The 12,505-nt window shown below is 37.3% G+C and overlaps 1 long non-coding RNA gene across 1 annotated transcript; it reads right to left on the minus strand.

The window, feature by feature from the left end:
• Positions 1 to 1,440: 1,440 nt before the first annotated feature.
• LOC131740082 (uncharacterized) lies at positions 1,441 to 12,117 on the minus strand. Its single transcript, XR_009330738.1, has 6 exons — positions 11,120 to 12,117; positions 9,740 to 9,861; positions 9,150 to 9,205; positions 6,792 to 6,898; positions 4,856 to 5,006; positions 1,441 to 4,223 (listed from the first exon to the last, which is right to left on the minus strand). It is a non-coding gene; the product is annotated as an uncharacterized LOC131740082 (long non-coding RNA).
• Between the last annotated feature and the right edge of the window lie 388 nt (positions 12,118 to 12,505).

The following is a 12,505-nucleotide window of genomic DNA, read 5'->3' on the forward strand; positions in this document are numbered from 1 at the left end:
TGTAGTGAGGACATATACTGCAAATGGAATTTCTCATCTATTACGCCCCCTAGTCCCGTGGGCGGAACACGGATCTGCACGTAAATATTATATTTCATAACTCATTTTTAATATTATTACAAAAGCAAAAGAGAAAAAAAGCTGACTCGATATCAAAATCGTTGTTTTCCTACCGTCAAACAGCGAAGGAATTTTTCGAATCCATAATTTCACCGCTGAGATATCCCATTCGCAATGTGTCTAGTACCCCCATGCATTCAAAACAAAAGCAATCGAATAGCTTGCGTTTTGCTGCTCTGGTCTTACAACCTTGATGACGGTGAGGTCTCCCTGATCACGTTGTAGGGGAGGTCACAAGCTTTCCATTCATACCTTTACTTTGTTTGTAGCCCAATCCATCACAGAGTAATCGATGTGCAAACAAACACGCCCACCTCTTGAATGAGATAAGGGGGAAAAAAAAGCCTTTCAAAGGCAAATGCATGTGGCAATGGATAGCATGTGAGGTGCCAGAAGATAACATCCCTTTTAGAACTTAGTGTATCAGTTGACATAAAGATTTACACAACGTTTATTTTTGAAGAGGTTTGGGGACCCTTGGGCTTAGCTTTGTAAAAACTCCTGTAGAATTTGATCCCTTTGTTCAAACAGTTCCAAATTTTTACCCAGTATAGTAGACATGTTGGTGAAGCACTGGAAAAAAATCTGGCTCTTTTCATATGCTACAATGATAATGATAATGATAATGAAAAGCGTTTGTTGTTTTTTTATGTATTTTTTCTGGATATCTCCTTCCAGTGTGGTACTGAGTAAGACTTTTATCACACCTGAGGTTTTAGTCTTGATGACCAAGGGGTTACCTTGAATTCAAGCCCTGAACCATGCCTGTGCTGTCTATACTTTGGAAGATATTGTGATTTATTTAAGGGCACAGCCCCCCAGGCGGAAATTGTCTGTGAGGGGCTGGGGTTTTGACAGGTTAACCCAGTGTTCCCCTACCCACCTTGATTCTGTGTGCTGATATAAATATATTACTTTCAGGCTGCCCCAGGCTGGATTCATACCTGTTCCTGGCTAGAGGTACAGTTAGTCGGTTGCAGCCTAGAGTCCCCAAATGTGAAGTTCTTAAATGGTATTGAAACTCCCAACACATTCCACTTTTAATACAAGGTACGTGCCAAGGCCTTATTTACTATGGGGTCTCTGCCTTGGAGGCTCTGGAAGAAAAATATCACAAACCTTTTGCCAATCTAGTGTTACCCAGCTACTAGAATTGAAAGACAATAATTTTATAAAGTGTGTGTGTGGGGGGGGGGGGGGGGGGGGAGTTTACCTTTCCAAACAGGATTTTTGGAGTTCAGTATTGGCCTCATAGAGTTGGCTTCAGTAATAAAGAACAAACAAACCCTCATATTGAAAAGTTCAATTAAAGCCTTTATTTTCACATACAGATTCCAATATAGATGTTTTCCTGACTACAATGCATTTAAGCGTCCCCTTTACTTATACTTACGGCTTGCATTTTTCGGTGTTTATTTTTTGTTCACTAATACATATACAAACGTTAAATTCCTGTGTTGAAGTGAGGATGTCCACATTACGATTCTGGCAATCTAGAACTGTGGATGCATTTTGAATCTGATAATTCTGAGAAATAACACAGATTTCATTGTACGTCCATTACCGCCTGTGTATCTATCACACTACAGACACAGTTCATGTTTTTTTTTTATGCTCACCTGTCACAAGGCTGGCTGAGTGGTGACATCAGAACCGGAAGAAACACAGACAGACAGTAGTGGGGAGTGAATCTGAGACGCTGTTGCGCTCAGTGTTTTAATAACACAGAAAATAAAATGCTGAACAAAACAGAATACAACACTTGCGGCCAAAATAAATAGACAAAACGAACAGACACTAACACACAGGGACGAACACTAAACAAACATGTACCGTGCTGGTCCTCCAGCACGACGTAGCAATTGATTATTTTTATACTTTTTACCTCCTCTCTCTCCCGTTCCTTCACCCTGAACACACAACCCCGAGTGAGTGAAACGTGCATCTATATATACTGTTGTGCCGGGATTCAATTACTAATTAATTATTCACTTGAATCCCAGCACGTGAACAAATTCTGTGCTACCCCGTGCTCACATATTAAATACTTTAAATGCACATGAAGTGAAGTGCAATCCCTGTGCCTAAATACAATTATACATTTTAAATAACTTGTGCTGCACACACCCATTTATATCCCTTGCAGCCATATCTATACACCAACATTAACACACCACACGCAACATATAACACAGAAATGCACACAGGGGCGGGGCACATTGCCACACCACCCAATCTTATGACTATAACATACTGTAGTAATTAATCTCAGCATACTAGAAATAATTAAAATGTTTTCCTATGATAAAACATTCATCATGGTACTCTGATTAAGGATTGATATTTATGTAGCTATAATAATAATATGAATCATAATAGTAATAATAATAATTAGGCAGTTATGCATTAGTAGAAGCATAACTATGCAGCGGTTTTATATTTACAATAACGGTTCATCACTGAATAAAACCGCAACGCCAAAACTAACTGGTGACGCCATGTTGCTGGTTTGTTTGGGTGGGTTCATGGTCGCTAAACCCGTTGCTAAGCAAATTACGCGTATTATTTAGTTCACAAAATTGATGATTGGTCAGTTGGTCATGTCTTTGTACACTGCCTGCCTTCTGAAAGCCGTTTTCTTTATGTAGAAAGAGAGTGGTGCATGATTGACATTATTTAAAATATGTTGCCAAACCCACGTTTAATCGGTTTAAAAAAATTAAAAAACAAATCTTCTAAATAGGTCATCGGGGGTGATTTTAAAGATTTTAAAAGCGAAAATTTATACTGTATTGTACCTTTATATAAAATACAAAACAGACATGAGGTGCTTACCACAAAGAAATCGATCATTAAATATAATTGTCTCTGATACAGCAGGTTGTAGTATCCACTTTTCCCCAGTAACAGAAACTGGTATGGTAGCACACTCCTGTTGATCCTTTACATTTTTAACAGTTCAATAAGGTGAAATGACCACCTACACCACATCACATTTTGCTGAATGTGAAAAACATAAAAAATTTAAACAGTTAACTCCTCAAAAAAAAAAAAATCATCACATAATGTGATATCTACTTTTGCATGACTGAAGGCAATGGAGGGAAGAAAAAAAAACAACCTAAAAAGGAAAAAAATCTCCGGGGGCCCTAGACCTTCAGCTGCCTCCCCTCCAGGCCTAAAAAAAATAGCATATTTATACATAATAGGTAGCATCATATAGCAGAATGCAGTTTGTTTTGTTTTTCTTTCAATATATGCAAAGGATATGGTAGTGTTGGATCCTGGAATAGTCCTTCTTTAGGATGTTGGTTCCAGCAATGTCTTTAACATTGTTACTTATGTAGATCTCAGAAGCCTCTTAAGACCACCGATCAAGCTTTTTTATGACAAGCGCAGGAATATTTGTGTGCAAATATTGCCCACAAATGGGCAGCAGTGTGGAGTAGTGGTTAGGGCTCTGGACTCTTGACCGGAGGGTCATGGGTTCAATCCCTGGTGGGGGACACTGCTGCTGTACCCTTGAGCAAGGTAATTTACCTAGATTGCTCCAGTAAAAACCCAACTGTATAAATGGGTAATTGTATGTAAAAATAATGTGGTATCTTGTAACAATTGTAAGATTGCTAATAAATAAATAATAATAATAATAATATTTCACTGAACAGCTGTGGTTTCAGTGCCAATCCTGAAGGAATGTCATGTATAGTTCAAGGAAGAAAGGCCACCTTTTTGGAGTCTTGCAGAAACCAGGACCTGGAGACTGCCGGGTTCTGTGCAGTTAGAAACAGCAGGTCCCAAAGTGCGGATTGGGGTCTAGAGGCCAGATATCTCAGCATGGAAGCGTGGTGACAAAAAAAAAAAAAAAAAATTAGTGCAAGCAACGTGAACTGTTTCTCCTTTTCATTTATCAGATTTACTTTGTTGATGAAAGATAGAAAACACCAGCTGAACTGCAGTAGGACCCCGTCAGGCAGCCAGAGGGAGCAGAAAAGGACAAACGCAACCCGCACAACACTCTACATGCTCCAAATGCACAGAATACGTCACCCAAGACAGAAGTTCAAGGTGCACACGAACTGCAGCAAAACATCGACCGGCAGCTAGAAGCAGAAAGAGAAATTAATATGATTAGTACAATGTTTTTTTTGTGCTTTAAAAATATACGGAATACATGACCTGAGATTGAAGTTTAAGGTCTCCGATAATGGATCAGGGAACAGTAGCACAGACGATATAGTTTCTAGAAGGACATCCTTGAATGGGGAGAAGCATCCGGTGAGGTGAGGTGGTTTGTTGATCTGGAGGATTGGTGTGTGAGTGAGTGATAGAACATCCAGTTTATCAGGGGTTGGAAGCAATACATTAGAGAAGCAAGTATAATAGATTCTAAGGCAATGAGCAGCTTTTGAAAAAACGTGTAGAGATGGCTCTTTATAACGTAACTGAAGTAATTCCATTCTGGTTAGTGAAGCCAGTGGTTAGAAAAATAATGCAAGTGACTAAATTTAATGTCCCGGGCAAATTACTGTTTGAATTGTTCTTAATCTTGAAGAATTGGCTGTGTGACATATTTGGAGAAATCTGAAAACCAAATCCTGAGGGGATCCTGAATTATGTGTTAGCTGCAGCCAATGGTATAGTGCTGGACTTTGAGCTGTACCAGGGGATAGACAACCTGTTTGCAATATTAGGGAATGCTATAGGAGACAAAAAAAAAAGAAAAAACACTGACCCAAGGACAAGCTGTTGTAGCACATTTACAGCACAGCTGGAAGAGGGCACTTGTGTGTATTATGACGGATTTTTCACGCCTCTGAAGCTCGCTGACTTCTTGTTGCAGAAGCGGCTGTTCTGTACTGGAACCTTAATGAGAAACCGACTTCCTAAAAACAACAAACTGCTTAGTTATGAATATACCAGTAAATGTATTACGAGTAAAGTAGCTGAGCTGTGCACAGCTGAAAAAATCCTTAATTTGCATGGAGATTTAAAAGCTATCTGACACAAAGGGACCACTTAGTTTGCTATTCCTGTGTCACTACACTTGGCAATGTGTAATAAAGCTGAAAGGCTTCATTTGAGGTTTTTGTTTTGTTTTATATACATCTATAGAATGTGTATGACATGAATGTTAAATAAGGGACTGCTGTTAATGACACTTTAATGACCAATGCCCAGTCCAGCACATTAAATACAAACTATGAATAAACTATACAAATAATAAACCACTTATATATACATATATATATACTGTCTAACATATGCATCAGTTTGTATTCAGAGAATAATTGTAATACATGTAAAATATATTAACAAGTTCAGGATTAAGGCTAGTAGAAAACACTCAAATATTTAAAACAATCATCTACTTAAAAACAAATTGCTCCTTTAGATTCAATGGTAATTATGTATTACTGATTGCACAATTATATTCAAAGAACATGTAATTTAACAAAACCTAAAGTGTCCTATAACCTACTTTTAAAAATACAAATGCATATTTTATTTCTGAAGAAATTTCTCATAGTATCCAAATATTTATTTTGAAAGTTTTTTGGGGGGTATCTAAAAATTTGCTAAGCTTGGGGTTTCAAAAGAAAGGAGCATGCATGTTTTCCTGCAATGACTACCTTTGGGGAATTACATAAACCAAACCTTCTGCACAGAAGACAGAGGCAACAAGGAATGTGACCACCCCCATCCCACATGGCAGACCAGTAATGCCACCCTAATCGTGCCCTTCTCAAACTCAGGTTAAACATTATTTGAGTAGATATCACAGCTCTCCAACCAACTACTCTGCAACTTAATTTTTCTAGAACAGGATCAGCATCACTTTAAAAACGATTTTAGCCTGTATAAATATCTCTCCAGCTTAATATGATACATTTGGAGGCTACAACACAAGTGGCTACTTCAACGGCTCTTGGAGTATATATATGAGGTTGTCATTTTTGTGCTATTGAATTTGTGCTCAACTTCAAGTCAGTTAACCAGTATTTCCATGGACAGTAATACAATTAATTGGTAAAGGGATTTTTTTTTTCTTTTCCTGTGCCACTTCAAAGTTGAAAAGTTGAGTGGTTTATACTCCACTCTATCTTGGGTCATTTCTAATTTATTTATTTATTTATTTATTTATTTATTTTTAGTGTGGCTGGGTGCCCCGCCCCTGTGCGTATTTTGTGTTTTATGTTGTATGTGATGTGTTATTGTTGGTGTGTTTATATTGGTGCATGGGATATAAATTGGGCTATGAAGCACTAGTGATTTAAAATGTATATTTGTATTTAGGCATGGGGATTGCACAATCACTTCACGTGCAGATAAAATGTGTATTAGTATGTGGGCACGGGGGTTACAAATTAGTGAACGTGCCGGGATTCAAGTGAATGATTAATTAGCAATTGAGTCCGGCACAGCTGTGTATATAGAAGTGTGAATCTCACACTCAGGGTTTAGAGGCAGAACATGAGTCAGGAGAGAAAGAAAACTAATATCTAAAAACAATTGCTCCTGTGCTGGTTTTACACCAGCATGATACTTGTTTGGTTTTGTTTCAGTTTGTTTGTCTGTTGGTTTTGGCCATCGTGCCATTTGTTTTGAGTGTTTTGTCTTGTGTAAACCTTTTGTTTTGTTTATTTATTATTTAAAGTGCATTCACTCACCAAGCTGTGGCCTGTCTCTCCCGGGTCTGACGTCACCACACAAGCCATCATGTGACAATCAGTCACAGAGGTGTTCAGGCAAAGAAATGCAGTTTGCATCAAATGTCCTGCATGACAAAAAATGCTTTAATTTTCATATTATAATAACTGATTTTCACACGTCTGGACCGATAATCATACCCATGATGAAATATAAATTTGAATAATTGGAAAGCTGTACAGAGTAGATAAGAAGCATTTCAAATGTCCAAGGTTGCAAAACTATTGAAAATCAAATCTCTAATAGAATGAGATAATTCAATTTACAATGTATAATAAAACAGTAAGTCCACTTCTTGAGCTAAATCCTTATACAAATAAAGTGAAATATGCTGGAATAAAATAATTCAATATTTGAGTAATTTGTTTGTACAATAGTTTACTTCTCTAGCCCCTATAAAACAATCCAATGTAGGATTGTAATTTAACAGCTGCCTAATGGTGGTGGCACCGTGTCATGTAGTAATGAAAACATTCCCAAAACCAGTGGCAGGGGCTATGTGGTATATATTTGTTTGTTATACTAAGTGTACAAAAAAGCACTGTACAAATTAGACTTTTTTGCACAAGTGATAATAGAGCTTGCAATATTGTCACATGTGCAGGGGTAAGAGTCACTGCCCACAAATCCTTCCAAACTCTGTATTTGAAATGTATTTTTATTCAATTGTTTACAGCAATACAAACATTTGGAACAGACAACAAAACTGAAATGCAAGATGCTAGTGGTAACACTAAAGTGTGCATTTACCAAATGCCTTTTATTACAGCTTCAATCAGCAAACCGAGTGTGGTGTGATTTTAACCCAAATTAAATAAATTACACATTAAATTAGCCACAAAGCTCCTCTAATACACAGCAAAATCACCCTACTGTATAAAATGGGCATACATATTTTTTAATTTCGGACAATTACAGTGAATCCCCATGGATTCAGAGACAAGTAGAACCATTCCACAATTACTGTAAGCTACTTATTCATGTGACCCTTTGCTTAGTGGTTAAATGTGAGAGTAATGTGTCCAACCCTTTGTTAACATAATGTACAGACAGCAGCAGAGGATTCAAACCTATCTAGCTAGTGCAGTAACACACTACACATTTAAGTGTACTTGCATTACTTTAAAATAGCTCAGGAATATATGATTGTACATGCTCCAAATACCCTAACAGTACAAGGTGTTTAAAGGATTCATCTCGAAACCATTGTGTGTACACTGCTTTCACATAAACTACTGGCAGACAGAAAAAAAAAAATGTGTAGTGTATTGTGCACTTTTTCAGAGCAGTTGTGCATTACACATGATAATACAAACATTTTAATGACCTTCAAGATCCCATATCTTTGAATACGATAATCCAGTGATTTATAGGACAGCAATGTACATCTATATGCTGATGATATGCACAATACAACGTACAACAGCACAAGTACTATGACAGAGCTGGAGGCAGCAGTATCTGATTATGATAGATTGCATAATGGATTTGTTTCTATGGACTACATGAATATTACTACAAAATGTAAGTCTTGAATTTGCAATTCTAATGGAACACATATTGTATAGTAAAACAGTTTCAGGATTAAAATGCGTTTGAAATTGGACATCCTGTTTCAGGGTCCGAGGTCTAGCACACCTAATCAAATGTTCCTGGCAAACAGAAGAATGGTCTGGTTCAGCCAAGTGATGGCATCATTGTGAGTATTATTTATTTCATGTGTGCACCAAATTATTGAGAACAGTTGGATGCTAGATACACAGAGGTGATCCAGCTCTGTCATTTATGGAAACTCACCCTAGTGCCTTTGTTTTCAATGCACCAGAACAAAAATGTTATACATCAACCAGGAAGATCTACTATAATTGGGACACATATGTGGCATTAAATAAAGAAACCCAAGAGAGCACAGAATGTGACCCGACTATTATTGAAGTGATAATCAGTAGCATTTGTTCTATTTCCCATTCTTCTTATTTCCTTGTTAATTAGTAGAAATGAGCTGTCAATACTAGCAGGAACTTCCTCATGTCATGATTGCATTTATTAACTAGAAAGGCATTTCTAAAATGCAGCTGAGAGCATGCATGTCAGTATTTTACTGATTGTGAGAATAAGGGCCGTTCTCTCAAGCCAACTCATTTATGCTGGAAAGAGAGTATCTGCCCTTTTTATGTACACATTGTTAACATATAGTATTATTATTATTATTATTTATTATTATTATTATTATTATTATTATTATTATTTAATGAAGCTGGAGAGCTGGCAGCCAGAAGCTTTGGTTATAAATCTATTAAAATATATGAAACACTTACATTTGTTGGTTTAAACCTTTTTCGTTGTTGTTCTGTACTGTAAATCTTGATGTGATCTGTAACATCAAAGATCTGTCAACATCTTAACTCCTACTGTACCATAAATAATGTTGCCTGGTCTAATGTCTTAACATTTATCACAGACACTAATTGTTATATTTATATATAATTCTTTAAAAACAATAAACTATAGAGAAGATTATTTTGTTGAGGAATTATTTATTTCTTAGTAGACACCCTTATCCAGGGTGACTTACATTAATGAATTGTTACAAAAGATGCATACCAATGCAAAAGATGCATATCTGTTACAAAATTGAAACTTAAGAGGGTGTATAATTAAGACTTACACCCTCTTAAAATTATTAAGACAGTTTCTGCTGCAGCAAAATGTCAATTGTCAAAAATGGAAGAAAGGTAATTACAGCAGAACCTATCATATCTGATCCTGTAAGATACGATACCCTCTATTAACCGATGGACCTTTGGCATGTATCATTTACACATGCTGGTACAAATTGAGCGGTGGAGATGGAAAGTGATCAATGCCCATTTTATTTTGTGTCTAAAACAGTAAATTCAGCTCTTACCAGGACAGAATAGATTCAGTTGCAGATGAAAAGCAGGTGCTAGAAACAGCGAGAGGTGTGTCGCTGCAGACCAGGACTGTCCGTTTGGGGATGCAGTTTCACCGCTAACATGCTAGCTGTTACTAAGTTCACGTAAAACAGAAAAAAAACTGAGGAATTAATATAATTACTATACCATTACAAAGATGAAACAGTATTTTATGTGCACGTTTTTTTTTGTTACCCCACAATAAAACTGTCAGATTACTTTGGAATGGACTGAGAAAATACAATAAGAACTGTTTTTGGAAGGGTGTTTTGTAAATTGCCAAATATAGTATTATAGTGCGCTGTTTTTAATACTGCACTTTTTTGCTTACCTTTTATAGAATATGTGCAGAACTGTACTTTGGTGTTTAGACTCACTGCTGTATCTGAATGTATTGATTTATAATGCCCCAACATTAATAAAGCAACTTCAGCACCCTCTAAGATACACTATTTTCACACATCTGATGGACCCCTGGAACCAATTAAATCAGATTCAGGTGTCAGGTTCTACTCTATATGATGACAACAACAGGACATATTTCAAAACCTACCCTAGAATTCCATTACTATATTTCTAGAGTATATATGTGTGTGTGTGTGTGTGTGTGTGTGTGTGTGTGTGTGTGTGTGTGTGTGTGTTTGTTAATTAAATAAAAAGTGATATTACCAAGGATTTAAAAAACAACAAAAAAAACTACCAGTATCATACATTATGAAGTAGGTTGTCATAGTGTGAATGTATATATAGAAAGCAAAATATTGAATTGAGCCAGGAGAAGACAACAACACTGCAGGCAGTGTCATATCTTTAGAAAGCGAAATGATCTCAGTGACATCACAAGGGGTATGATAATGTGTGCATGTTCAACCGACTTATCTCTCAATACAATGTATGCATTGACCATCGTGCTCATCAAGATAGACTCACAGATTTTCCTGGAGTGACACGGTTTGCAGAAAACCACCACCAACAGCAAAACCCTGTATTATGAGAATCAACAGATTTGCTACAGTAAGCCAATTCACAGAACCATCAAAAACATGCCACATCACACCAGTTTCCACTTTCCAAGCAAGAGAAACTAGTTGTATATATAGTGTAGTGAAAGTCAAACAGGTGTTCAACAGGGTTTATTTACAAGTTTTTTAAACACACCTTTAACTTTTGGGATTCAAGAAAATCAAAACCTAGCCCACTCATCGGGCCCTAGTCATAACTTCTTCCGTTCCCTAGTCTTAATGGTTTGGGCTGGGCTAGTCCCCAACCAAACTAAAGTGAAAGCACAGTCCCACACTCTCGGGTGTGATTTCAGCCATTTCTCTGGCAGTTAATCCTTGACTGTAATTCACCACTGGCCACTAGGAGGACTCCCAGGTAAGTGTCCCTTCTCCTAGTCTTGGTGGTTGTAGTATTCTTGGTGTCAGTTGTGCACTAACTTTCCTTTCTTTTCCAGGTTCCACAGGTAAGTAAGGGTGTCCCCTACAGGTAAATTCCGGGGCAGTGAGGGTGAAGTAATCCCAGCTTGTGAGTCCAAAGAAGAAAATAACAAGGCCAGCATTCCCCACTAGAGCCAACTCAAAATACCATGTTTAGTTTTGGACAACAGCAACCTAAAAATCAAAGTCTTTAAACTATACTTTGTTGTCACTTTTTCAAAACAATCCATTAACCGTGGTTTCATAAACACAGTCCAGTAATCGTGGTTTCATAAACAGTCCATTGCTCATTACAATAACATAATTTTTATGCTGAAGGGATTATTCATCTCTGTGTGTCCTGGTGATTATTTTAAATAGTGCAAGCCAGGTGAAAACAAAGTGTGATTCATTGTACTGGTCTTTAAAGCTATACAGCCTCTGGGGCCAGGATTACTTTTAAAAGCAATATCTGTGCTGAAACAGCGGTCTTTTAAACTCCACACTCGTGTACTAAAATAGGAATCAAACAGCCTTTGGTTGCTGCCTTCACTCCTAGAGCTCCCAGCACATAAACACATAAGAAAGTTCCAGTTCTAATATCCCAAACACACTCCTGTTCAGATTTATAGAAAGTTTCAACTATCTTACTGCATTGTACTTGTGTTTTCTTATCCGTTGTTGGATTCGCTGGTTTCCCCAAAGTAAGCCTTCTGTTTCAGATCAGGTTCTTTACTGCAGATGGCCCCACACTCACGTTTGAGTTGCTTTGTCAAGAAACTGGTAATCCAGAGTACACAGTAGCACTCTCCTTTGTACAGATTCAAGCGCTGCTGCCACATTTACTAAACACACCTTTTTCTCTCCCTACAGCGCACACACTCTCTTTATCAATGCTTCTTCCTCCCAGAATTCCTGCTGCTAAAGAACTCCAAACTCGTGGCAAAATACTTTTGCAATGGACAAAATAATAGAAACCCACCTTTTCTATATTAAATCATTGTAAAACCCTGTCTTTGTCACAATATATATCATGGGCAGCGGTGTGGAGTAGTGGTTAGGGCTCTGAACTCTTGACTGGAGGGTTGTGGGTTCAATCCCAGGTGGGGGACACTGCTGCTGTACCCTTGAGCAAGGTACTTTACCTAGATTGCTCCAGTAAAAACTCAACTGTATGAATGGGTAATTGTATGTAAAAATAATGTGATATCTTGTAACAATTGTAAGTCGCCCTGGATAAGGGCGTCGGCTAAGAAATAAATGTTATATATATATATATACTGTATATACAGGTAAAGTTTGTCAAAAATAGTTTATTCA

The sequence above is a fragment of the Acipenser ruthenus genome, chromosome 12 (assembly GCF_902713425.1).
Source record: "Acipenser ruthenus chromosome 12, fAciRut3.2 maternal haplotype, whole genome shotgun sequence".
NCBI classification, from domain to species: domain Eukaryota; kingdom Metazoa; phylum Chordata; class Actinopteri; order Acipenseriformes; family Acipenseridae; genus Acipenser; species Acipenser ruthenus.